Source organism: Larus michahellis, chromosome 2 (genome assembly GCF_964199755.1).
Source record: "Larus michahellis chromosome 2, bLarMic1.1, whole genome shotgun sequence".
NCBI classification, from domain to species: domain Eukaryota; kingdom Metazoa; phylum Chordata; class Aves; order Charadriiformes; family Laridae; genus Larus; species Larus michahellis.
The window spans coordinates 77,580,144-77,593,232 of record NC_133897.1 but is presented as its reverse complement, the minus strand read 5'-3'; the positions used below and the strand labels follow the sequence as shown (position 1 = coordinate 77,593,232).

At 40.9% G+C, this 13,089-nt stretch overlaps 1 long non-coding RNA gene across 1 annotated transcript in view; it reads left to right on the top strand.

Annotated features, from left to right (window-relative positions):
* The first annotated feature begins 265 nt into the window (after positions 1–265).
* LOC141738308 (uncharacterized) overlaps positions 266–13,089 on the top strand; it is a 50,538-nt gene continuing 37,714 nt past the window's right edge. The window contains exon 1 of the long non-coding RNA XR_012585367.1: positions 266–312. This is a non-coding gene — a long non-coding RNA (uncharacterized LOC141738308). The remainder of the gene's footprint in view (positions 313–13,089) is intronic.

Sequence of the window (13,089 nt, the reverse complement as noted above, 5' to 3'; positions counted from 1 at the left end):
TAGAGCAGATGGAAAAGAGAACCAGACAACTTTGTATCTTGAGGGAGCTGCAAATGCGTTTTGAGCTGTCCTCTCAGCCCTGACTTCCTCAAGCTCCCTGCCTGCAGTGAGTGGCTGGTTTCTGCAGGATGCCTGTGGCTACTGCCCTGGCTCCTGCTGGCTGATTACTGCTGCACCTGTGATAAATTAAATTAGCCACAGCTGGGCTGGCTGGAGGCCATGGCAACAAGTTGTCAGGCAGTAATAGCTGGTTCAGATTTGGCCTGGGTTGCAAGCTCAAGACAAGACAACTGTTATTTGTTTTCCTTCCAGGTAAGGATTTCTATATTCATTAAAAAAATCAAAATTGCCACTAGATCTTGGTTAATTCTTTTTTGTTGGAAGACACCAGTCTTTCCTTTTGATTATCTTTGTGCTTTATGCTCATAATTTCCAACTCATTAATTTTCCTAAGTCATCAGTTCTGTAAGGTATGGAACTGTAACACGCTTTCTATTTTTGCCGATCTCAGTGGTACTGCTCAGCTGAACAAAATAAAATACATGTGTGCTGGCAGCATAGCAGCCTTGGTATATGATTATTTAAGTGCTGTTTTGCAATCATGTTTTCCCATTCTTGTTGTTTATATTAATATCAATATTATATATATATATTTATCCAAAAGTATAAGAATCACCTTCTAGTATAGGGATAATTGATCTTCCCATGAATAGAGCCATGTATCAAAATCTTCATAGAGCTAAGAGGTAGAAGACAGATATCAGCAAGCTAGGGAAAGAAGGAATTTTAGCAGTAAGTCCCAGCTGGTTTGGAGATAAGTGGGGCAGGACATTCAGCTAGGATGAAGACTGGCTTCTGCTAATTCATGTCATCCCACAGCCTGGGGCAGACTCCAGGACGCCACAGGCCTGTTGACAAGGGTATGATGTAGGTCCATGCCAGGAGCTGTGCTTGAACTGCTTGCAAAGCTCAGGTGCCAGATGTTGGTCACCCTTCTTTAAATGTGAGCTAGTGATTATTTTTTTGGTGTTGATGATGTTCTTGGAAGCTACCCTAATACATAATTTTTTTCCGTTGTAATTCTTTGCATTTTCTTTTGGCTTTAAAACAAGTTTAGTTTTGAAATGCAATTTTAGCCAGTATATACTAAAAATACCTCTTAATTATGCAAGATTGATAGAAATTACAAAAAAAAACCCTGAATTTGTAAGTATATAGATAAATATATATTTGTTTGGCATGTTTTTCTAAAGAGTCATAGAATTGTCAAGTTTGGAAGGGACCTCTGGAGATCATCTATTCCAAGTGCCCTGCTCAAAGCAGGATAAATTTAGAGTAGGTTGCTCGGGACCCTTTTCTTCCCTTTATCTTGTTTCCTTTTCTCAAATTACCCTCTCAGTCTTTATTCTCTTGCACTCAGCCCTCCTCCCTCCCCAACCTCAGACTTGCCCCTCTGTCACTAGTTGTTTTACATCAATTCAGTTAATAATAATCTAAGACAGGGTAATCCACATGGTGGAGATGCTTTTCTTAGAGGGATGTGTCTATGAAAATGCCTTTTCCTAATTATGTTGTAGAATATTTTGGTTTTGGTGCAAATCCCTGGCTGCTATAATCATGGCAAAAACCTTTAAATCATAAAGTAGTTGTAATGGAAACTGAGGCATTTACCTGTAGTTATCCATTTGGCAGTGAACTGACTCTTCATTGCTACTTTCCTTTCCGTTGCATGGAATCACCATTTATGAAATCAGGGGGATCTCATGACTATGAATGAAGTGAGAAGGTGGGCTCCAGCTTGATTACAGAATGAGCTGGTGCGATCCTGGGAAACTCTACTTCTCATTGAAAGAATCTGAGCATCACCAGTAAATGGCCTTGAGTTGTAGGTGAAATGCAAGGCAAGGCTACTCCTGCTCAAAAGGGAAGCCCAAGCTGCAGGAAATGGATTTGGCATAGCTGGGGGTGGAAGTTGTTAGCATCTTTCAGTCTAACATCACCTGTTTTGTTCCAATAAGCAAGACTGTTTCTCAAACAACTGGGTAAAATTTGCTGGAAAACACAATGCCTCCTTTCTGCACATATGCACTCAATCTGTGCATCCCACCAGTGCTATAAACACTGTGAGCCATAAGCCTTTCATCATTCTTAAAGGCGCAAACTATGCCTGACAAAGCATTTAGTGTTGTTGCAAGAGGTCAGTAGAATTTTACACTTTGCTGTGGTGGAAATGCTTGGCTGAGGAAAGGATAATGTCATACTTCCTCCAATATACAGTAGATACCCTTTCATTGTCCAGCTCTAAAACGTGCTTTTACTCATGTGTGGAGAATGTTTTCCAGCTATTTGCCTTAACATTGAACTATTATTTATTCGGAAGATGCAGCGCCATAGTATGCCTCTCAGAAGATTTGAACTGATTTATCTTTGGAGACCCTAAATATATCTGTTGTAGATTTTGTATTTTTTTGGGAATACACAAAGAAAATGCAGTGTTAGTTTGTTGAAAGAGTATGTGGTGTATGCAGTTATATTCATGACAGCAACGTTTTTATGTATAGCTCGAATTCATATGAGGGCCTCAGCAAAAGCGATGAAAGCTATTAGTAAAACATCTCAGTGGTCCAAGTTGTCCTGTTTATTATATCCCTGAAAGTAAAATTGTAAAGTTCCAGCAATTAAAATAAAAATTAATTATTGACTGAATGTCCTGGGGTGATGTATTTGAACAACATGTCAGGTTTGGAAATAGGGATTTCTTTTGCAAAGTAAAATGCAGTCCTAAAGAGGCATACAATGGAATTAGATCAAGCTTGCATCTAATTCCTAGCAAATAGGTGTCCAGATCATACCCGTCACTAGCACCTGTTGTCATGCTGGTAGACAGCAGCATGCAGTAGAGAAGCAAAAGGATGAACAGACCTGAGGAGTGAACTGATTTCTACTGCTCATAGACATTGGGGGAAAGAGAATGAGAAGGAAAGGTTGAGACAGAAGAAATATCAGAAAATGACTGAAGTATCTAATTCAGAATAGAGAGGGCTAGATGCTGAAACACAGAAAATAGTATGAAAAGAAGAAGGATATAGTGGTATTAATTAATTTATATACTTATTCCCTGTTAATTGGTGAAAAAATTATGATAATTTTCTCATGCTTTTCTGCTTCATAAAGAAATGTGTCATTAATCTGAGTTAGGGAAAAAAGTTTAAACATTTCAAAGTATGGTTGGCTTGTAAAATATTTGTTATGACTATGGCTTTGAATAGCGTGTTCACAGTATGCTCTTGGTGTTTTACATCTCTATAACTAAATAGTAAAGCTGCTGTAAAATTGAGCAGGAAATAACATAAAATTCCATATATTTAAAAAAAAATTCTTGACTAACTTCTCCTCTGGGATTTAAAAATTATGTGTACACTAAATTTTTACAAGACATTAGAATGTGATATATGCTAATCCATTTTTCCTTCTTCTCTGGAGACAACTCAGCCAGTTTAGTATAGGCTTCAGTTTGTGGTAGACTTGCCTACTTGAAAAAAAAACCCCATCCCTCCTGTACAGAAGGGACTTTTGCACACTCACACGCATGTGACAATGCATGAATCCTGGTGCTAGCAGTTGGTTCCATTCATCCTGCATTTAGGAGAAGAAGTGGAAGCTAGGAATAATAGCTATCTCTTTTTATTAGTAACCTCAAAAGTGTTGTTTTTTTTTTTTAAAGAATTGAAATTGCATTGGGTAATTTTAGGAGACAAGAGTCTAGCATAGCCTTTGATTTTGCTGTAAGCAGTTGGCTGAAATACTTGTTTCCAGTCGTGTCTGACTCTGGAGCAAAGGCTTGCTACTTGTGTGTTCAAAGATAAATTTTCCGATAGTTTTCTACCTCGTTACAAGGCACCTTACAGCTCCTCCTGGTGGTAAAGCATTGCAAAATGAGAACAAGGAAGATGTTAAGGCAGTATCCTTTGTACTGGAGCAGCACAGATAATCAAATACAATATATAAAAAAACCCTAATCAAATGATTCATAATCTGTCAAATCCTTAAAGTAATTGTGTGTGGAGAAGTGTGTTGTATATGCTTGCTTTCAAGTAGAATAGCTTTCAGATTGCAAGCTGCAAAGATAGAAACATCGTCTTCTAGAAAATGCAGGGCTGAATGCAACCCCAGTAAGTAAACATTAGCAACTGGTAAAATCTGAAGCATAAATTCTAATGATAGTATCTGAAAGTATATCTCTGTGTCCAGGGTTCAATAGCCTTTGGTAACCTGGCACATAGCAGCATTGATGTGTATTTTTAATGACATTACCCTCCCCCTAGCTGACAAACACAAGTTGTGATGCTTAAGCCATGCTTCTTTAGTAATTAAAGTTTCTAACACAGTCTATGAAATATAACACATACCCAGATTTTATAAATAGATGCAGTATGTTTCTTCTTGGATAAAGGCCACTAGATGTACTGTAAGTTAATTATAAGGAATTAAGTGTAAACTTGAGACAACCTACCAATTCTGTTCCCACCAATCCATTTCAAAATGATCTTTAGCACCCTCTACTTCACTGGTCTTTTGAACAGTGTAAGTTTATAGCTGACACAGCTCTATGTTCTAGGTCATTTGGGGCTACCCAGCCAGTCAGTTGTCTGGAACTGATACCATGAGCCAATATGGCAGAAATCTCCCAAATCCAGCTTTACTTTTGCATAGAGCTGGTATAGGTAGCTTTTGCACAGTAGGAGCTGTCAGGAGTAAAATAGCAGCTTTTTGGAGCAGAAGAATTGCTAATGGCTTTCACTAATATCAATTGCTGCACTTCTAGGGACATATAGATGCCATGTGAATTCCTGTAAATTCTGAGGCAGACCTGTGAAAATTCCAGACTTGCCCAAGCCCTGAAGAGGTCTGCTGATAAATTCACCCATTTGCCAAAGCTACAGTGTTTTCATTTTTCCCTTGCACTGCTGATGCATGTTGTAAACATGAATTCTGCAGAGACTGGTCACTGATTTGCATGTATTGATTCCAAGGGAGGGTACTATCTTATCAAACTTTGGTTTGGTTTTCCCACTATTCCCACGTTTTCTGGCATGTTGTGCAGGATTTCATTGCTGTGCTCCCCCGGTTAGAGTATAAGGACGTTTGTGTCTTCAGAAATGACTGATTTGTTTGTACCTACTGAGAGCAAAATAATAGGAGCGCATCTCTTCTCCATGGATAATTTGAGGATTTAGGCTTCCTCACAGTGATCTTTGGCTAGCTTAAAGCAGAGGAACTGCTTTAAGTATTATTGAAGTATTACAGATATCTTTGTCATGCGTATGCTTGTAATATCTTTTTAACGGTCTTTTTGGTCAAGCATTTGATAAAATGCAGTTTATTGATGAAGCTATGCAAAAAAGTATTCATCTATCACGTTGTGATCTGCAACTGTGTTCTTAAAACAAACACTTTTGTAAGTCTCTGTTGTACCTGTCAGCACATTTTATTGCTATGCTCCAGCATGCATGGATTACCACATCAATTCTAGGTTTTTGCACTGTTTTGGTTTGCCAATGACCAGATGCTTTCCACAAACTCTGCAAATTACTATTAGCAGCGTTTGTTCTTTGGCTCAGACTTACGCCAGCAATAATACCAACCTGGCCTAAGGCTGGTTTTAGCATGACTTGCATTCTTTGCTGCTCCTTTTCCTGAAGTTTCTTCGTTCTGTTTTTTTAATCATGATCTACAAAAATTGAGCCTACTATGGTAGGAGGAGGGCAGTTCTCAGAGCAAAAACAGAAAAATAGGACATTAAAGCAACACTTAACATGGTCGAAATAAACCTGTCTTGTTTGACTATAACATTATTTCCCAAGAGCTCTGCACCCTGTTCTTTCAGATGAGATCCAAAACCATGTATGGTTCTAGTAGATATATTACTATGACATTTCTCTTTTTTTGTCAAGGCAAATCTGGAAGCTGTCTTCTCTTTGCTCCTAAGAAACACATAGCAGGACTAGTTTCAAGGGCTGACAGCCACCTGATCACTGTTTGCTGGATCCGTCCAGTTGTTCTTGAGTATTTTGAGCAAGATCACAACATCTTTCTGATGTCTTTGAGTCCTAGGCCTCTGTCATCTGCAAGAGTTTGGATTAATTATTCAGTTGTATTGTGTTTATCCAAATGTCTGCATACAAGTACTCTGGTGGTCAGCAGTTCTGCGATACCTAGTCCTCTCATAAAACTAGATCCTTCTAAAACCCCTGACATAGGAGGAGCATTACTTACCACCTGGATTAAAGGAGTACTTTCAAAAGGGCTTTGAAATACAATCTGAACAAAATTCTTCTATTTCAATATGCACATAGGCAACCGGATAGCTAGCTGACAAAGGTATTGTATTTACATTGTAGACAAACAGGTATCGTGAGTAGTTCAGCTTGTCTGGCCCTCTGTGCCTTGAATCTCTGACCCTTTAGTAATTACATTTGTAGCATCCAGTTCCTTTTATTAGATTCCTCCACTCATATGGACATGATGGGCATTAAACAGGAGAAACATCCAAAAAACTATTGCATTTCCATTACTATGATGGGTAAGAAAAGAATGCTTCAGTAAATGTATGATTTGTGAAAATTAATAAGTCTGAAAGATGGTATTAAATTTTTCTTGGTAGATGTCATAATAAGTACTGCTGATTGGTTGAAGTGCCTACTTCAAGTAGACAGTATCAGCGAAGTAGTTAATCTTTTGTGATTCCTTCGTGCCTTGAAGCATTTGTTTCTTGTCTGACAAAAGAAACATTCCACTCCTGTACTGTTGTTTCGCATGAAATTTGTTTCTCACTTCCTAATAATTTATTTCTAGCTGGAATTATATCTGCCTTGCTCTTTTGACACAATAGTATTGATCACTTTTTCACTGAGAGCAGGGTTGCAGCACTTTCTTGAATCTGTTTACAGAATCATAGAATCTTCATGGTTGGAAAGGACCCTTAAGATCATCGAGTCCAACCAAACAACCTACAATCTCTGCCACTAGAGCATGCCCTGAAGTGCCACATCTAGATGTTTCTTAAACACCTCTAGGGATGGTGACTCAACCACCTCCCTGGGCAGGCTGTTCCAGTGTCTGACCACTCTTTCAGTAAAGTAATTCTTCCTAATATCTAACCTAAACCTCCCCTGCCGCAACTTCAGACCATTTCCTCTGGTCCTGTCATTATTCATCTGGGAGAAGAGGCCAACACCCACCTCTCTCCAACCTCCTTTCAGGTAGTTGTAGAGGGCAATGAGGTCTCCCCTCAGCCTCCTCTTCTCCAAGCTAAACATGCCCAGCTCCCTCAGCCTCTCCTCATATGACCTGATCTCCAGACCCCTCACCAGCCTGGTAGCTCTCCTCTGGGCACGATCCAGCACTTCTATGTCCCTCTTGTACAGAGGGGCCCAGAACTGAACACAGCACTCGAGGTGAGGCCTCACCAGTGCTGAGTACAGAGGCACCATCACTTCCCTGCTTCTGCTGGCCACGCTATTCCTGATACAAGCCAGAATGCTGTTGGCCTTCTTGGCCACCTGGGCACACTGCTGGCTCATGTTAAGCTGGCCGTCCACCAGCACCCCCAGGTCCTTTTCTGCCAGGCAGCTTTCCAGCCACTCTTCCCCAAGCCTGTAGCGTTGCTTGGGGTTGTTGTGACTGAAATGCAGGACCTGGCACTTGGCCTTATTAAACCTCATACAGTTGGCCTTGGCCCATTGATCCAGCCTGTCCAGGTCCCTCTGTAGAGCCAACCTACCCTCAAGCAGATCAACACTCCCACCTATTTTGGTGTCATCTGCGAACTTACTGAGGGTGCACTCAATCCCCTTGTCCAGATCATTGATAAAGATATTAAACAAAACTGGCCCCAAAACTGAGTCCTGAGGGACACCACTGGTGACCAGCCACCAAGAGGATTTCACCCCATTAATCACAACTCTCTGGGCATGGCCATCCAGCCAGTTTTTAACCCAGCGAAGAGTACACTTGTCTATGCCATGATTCGCCAGCTTCTCCAGGAGAATGCTGTGGGGGATGGTGTCAAAGGCCTTACCAAAGTCCAGACAGACAACGTTCACAGCCTTCCCTGCATCCAGAAGGCGGGTCACATGGTCACAGAAAGAGATCAGGTTGGTTGAGCAGGACCTCCCTTTCCTGAACCCATGCTGGCTGGCCCTGATCCCTTGGCTGCCCTGCACTTGCTGTGAGAGCTCACTCAAGATGATCCTCTCCATGATCTTTCCTGGTACCGAGGTTAGGCTGACAGGCTTAATTTAAGTCTAGTTCAAGTGTTCAGGCAGCATGTGGATTTACAATATGATTGAAGTTTTGGGGAGCTGTTAGGAGAGTATCCCATGAACTAATGCTTTGGAATAACACTAGGTGGACACCTGGATCTTCTGAAGCTGTGGGAATTTTATGTTACATGTTCTCATTTAGAATGGTATGCACTAGATCCTCCTTCATTGCTACTTCCATACCTTTGGCACTTATCCTTTAAACGTGCATTCAGTGTTATTGTAAACAGCATAAATTACTTGCTAGTATTATGGAAATAATTGCAGTACCAGTAGCTGCAGGAACAACACTGTTTGCTGCACTCAGTGTTGATTTCCATGAGTATCTCAGAAAAGCTGCTCATATGGAAAAGCCATCCTTTATACCGTAAGGCTCTGGTAACCCCTACAAATAGACTTGGCACCACTGGCGATTCACTGGACTTTTATCACCCTAAGGGGCTTGATGTTGGCTGGGAAAAGGCAGCACAGTCTTCTGTCTCGCAAGATGTCCTGGTATGGCCAGTACTGATGGGGTGAGGTAGAAATTGTTGCTTCATTAGTCTCTTTCCCTTTGTGAGTCCTCAGCTGAAATATGTGGAGTACTGCAAGGTGGTAGAGATGTAAGGGACTCTCTTCTCAGTGTAAAACAAATAAGAAAAGTCAGCCTTGTAAGATGCACAAGGATCCTTTGCTGTTTGCAGCACCACTTAAAAATTAGCTCAAATTATCTAGCTGCTGCTTTTTCACATGCACTAAAATAAAGTCATGTCTAAAGTAAAGTGGTTATTATGAGCATCTCAGAAAAACTAGCAGACTTGGGAACAAATTATTAAATGATAAAAGAAACAAACTCTGAGAGGCAGACCTTAAATGTTTTGCATATGCAGGCTGCAAGAGCTTTACAGCCGTACTTCAGACATAACGCCGGTTCCTTGGTTCTTCAAGCTTTGATAGAATTGCATGGTGTAAGGTAAATGTGATGAATTTGGCTCAGGAGTTTATTACAAACACGTTTAATACCAACCTAAGTAGCTGAAATCTTAACAGATTCATGTGGCATAAACCCAGGTTTCAGAGCACAAGAGATACTCTCAAGAAAAATACACACAAAGTACAAAATATTATGCAAGTCAGGCTTCAAGAAAGGTCAGTATGTAGTTTTGCAGTTGCTTACAAGAGTTGGAAATTTATTCACATAGCTGAAAGGAGAGACTAATTTATTAAAATCTTGCTCAGAATAGATAGTCACTGCTGTAATAGAAAGTGGTTCCACCCAAAATACCACCACAATGAAATGGTTCTGACATACAGACACAAATGAGAATATAGAGTCATTCAGCAGCATTCCTGAGATCACGTGCTATTTCGATTATGTTTGAATAGACTACATAGCTGTAGACTCTGTTCTTAAACACGGCAGCTGTTGGGCTGAGAGTCACTGTCAGTAATGAACCGTTTGAAAAACATGGGTCAGGTGTCAGGTAGTTGAACCACCTCTCTGCTGACCTGAGTAGTGTCATCTCCAGAGGCAAGAGGTATACATTTTGTTGCTTCTCCCCAGCAGGTAGTGGTGTTTTAGGTAGCACTTGCTAAGCTTTGGAAGGAACTCAATTTACCAATTAATTATAGAAGGGACAATGGCTGTACCTGTGAAAAGGAAGACAGAGAGAATGGGGAAACGAAGCTTTTAAAGACTGACTGGTTTTACTTTCTTCACTGTCCGTGAAATTTGCACCTATGCTTGTGGGGAGTGTGTAAATTTTTTTTTTAAAGGTGAAGTTTATTCTTGCATGACTGTGTGTCATTCAAAGCATGACAAAACACTGGTGTTCTGGTGTTCCTTTGCTCTCGGCCTAAGTGCATACTGTAAAAACTGAAGTACAAATATGCCAGTTCTTCAGTGGCAGTCAATGAGAACTCTCTTCCTCTCTCATGAAGAACAATATCACGTTCTTTCCAATTTGTCTTTCTGTTATTTTTGAACAAAATGACTCACTGTAACAAAGATTGTTTTGCACCCTCTGGCAATAGCAGCCCATAACTTGGCCATCATTTTGTGCCTCTGTCTCTCCAGAGAGCTGATTACGTCTGTAGATTACATATTGGGCAGTATTTACATTACACATATTTGAAGAAGAGCATTTGGAACAATCTTCTGCTCACTGCAACTGAAACCACTGTCTCTGGGAAGACGTGTGTGGAACAGTTTCTGGACTTTGTCTGAGCTGGGTAAAAAGGGTCTAAAATGTCACCTATATAGATACAAAAATAGAAAAAAAATGGATGAACATGTGTTGTTTAGTATCATGGTAAAGCTTAGGAACCTCACTCCTCATTGTGCTGGGTGCTGTCCAAAAAAACCCACCACAAAACAATGAACAAAAGGCTCTTCTGCCACAAAGAGCTTACAATTTAAGAGACAACAGGGTGGAGAAAGACAGTGAAGCATAAAGAAATAAACAGCTGCCTCTGAATTCATGGGAGACTGGTACAGTTGTCATTGCTGGGCATTTAAAAGAAAGTGGATAAGAGCACAGCTTCAAAATCACCCAGTGGCCTATTCTATAAAGAATAAATGTATTTATGTGACATGTTGGGATTGATAACTGTATCTTGTAAAAGCTGATATGAATTCCCCGAAATAATGAAATACATACATGTACACAGTACAGCCTTTGCCATTTCTTACATTTTTTAGGAAGGAAAAGAAAACAAACACATTTTCTGCTGCACAAGGAACCTTCCTCTGCAGGTGTTTTGAGATCTGGGACTTCGGCCTTACAGGAGTGATCTCTATTACATGTGTTGTAGGACTGAGTACTTCAGCCCTTTGAACACTATGATCTGAGATGATGTGCTTTGTTGATGCGATCAATGGCAGCCTTGTCCTTAGTGACCATGGAACAGTGATGATCAGAATCTTGAGTGGGGGAGGTAGGTGAAGAACAGGGAACAGACCCTGAACTTCAGAAGAGCAGATTTTGGCTTATTCAGGGAGCTGGTAGGTGGGATCATGTAGGAGGCAGCTCTGAAGGGCAAAGGAGCTCAAGAGAGCAGACTGACTTTGAAGATCTTGTCCTTAAGGAGTAAAGAGTTGTCCATGCTAGGACTCGGGGAAATGAGTATACATATCACAAGACTGGCCTGACCAAATAGGGACCATGTGACTGAGCTCCAATGCAAAAAGAACATATGTAAGAGGTAGAAGCAGGAGCAGACTACCAAGAAGGAATATAGAATTTGCCCAGGCTGGCATGGGTGATAGTAGGAAAGCAAAAGTTCAACTAGAGCTGAAACTGACAATAAACATCAAAAGCACGCGTATCACTACATTAGAGTAAAAGAACAAATGAGGAAAATGTAAGCTCATGGCTAAATGTGCTGGCTGTATTAGTGGCAGCAGATACAAGTAAGACTGAGGCACTCGAGTCTTTCTTTGCCTCTGTCTTTAGCAGCATCTCCCATGCCTTTGTGCCTGGAGACAGGGTGAAACAAGAGAGGAACTACGGCTAGAGCAAGAGGATCAAATCAGGGTTCTATTGAAAAATCTCAACCAATACAAATTCATGGGACCAGATTGGTCGACCTCGCTTACGTTCCTAGGAAATTATATTGCAAGTTGTAGAATTATAGAATAGTTTATGTTGGAAGGGACCTTAAAGATCACCTAGTTCCAAACCCCCTGCCACGGGCAGGGACACCCTTCACTAGACCAAGTTGCTCAAAGCCCCATCCAGCCTGACCTTGAACACCTGCAGGGATGGGGCATCCACAACTTCTCTGGGCAACCTGTTCCAGTGTCTCATCATCCTCATAGTAAAGAATTTCTTCCTAATACCTGATCTAAGTTTCTCCTCTTTCAGTTTAAAACCATTATCCCTCGTCCTATTGCTACACTTCCTCATAAAGAGTCGCTCCCCATCCTTCCTGTAGGCCTCCTTTAGGAACAGAAAGGCTGCTATAAGGTCCCCCCCTCTTCCTTATATATAGTCTGAATCTACCCTCTTTTGGTTTAAGGCAGTTACCCCTTGTCCTGTTGCAACGGGCCCTGCTAGAAAGTCCGCTAGAAGGCCACAAAAATGATCAAAGGGCTGGAGTACCTCTGCTATGAAGAAAGACTGAGAGAGTTGGGGTTATTCAGCCTGGAGAAGGGAAGGTTCCAGGAAGACTTTGTTGTGGCCTTCCAATACTTAAAGGGCGCTTATAAGAAAGACAGGAACAGATGAAGAAATTTTTTATGACAAGGGTGGTGAAACACTGGAACATGTTGCCCAGAGATGTGGTAGATTCCCCATCCCTGGAAACATTCAAGGTCAGGTTAGACTTGAGCAACCTGATTTAGCTGAAGATGTCCCTACTCATTGCAGGGGGGTTGGACTAGATGGCCTTTAAAGGTCCCTTCCAACCCAACACATTTTATGAGTCTATGATGTAACGATGTGAAATAGCTTACTCTGTCCTGGCTAATGAGTCGTGCCCCCTCGCCCCCCTGCCCCACTTAGGGTAGATAGTTGTGGTCTTTTCATTTTTTTCCCCCTGTTCCCTTGACTTTTTTTCTGAGTTATGTCATTATTATATTCTGTGGTTCTTCTCAGTGTTAATTCATGCAACACTTTTATCACATTGGTAGCATGCTCTTCTGTGAATTGTCTTCTAGTTTCAATATCACTCTTGTTGTTGAGCTACCAATTGTAGTGTTGATTTATTGATCCTGGATAAATAAATAATCCAAATTTCCCAGTCCTTAGAGTCATAAAAAATAGTTATGTTGCTCAAACAGCAA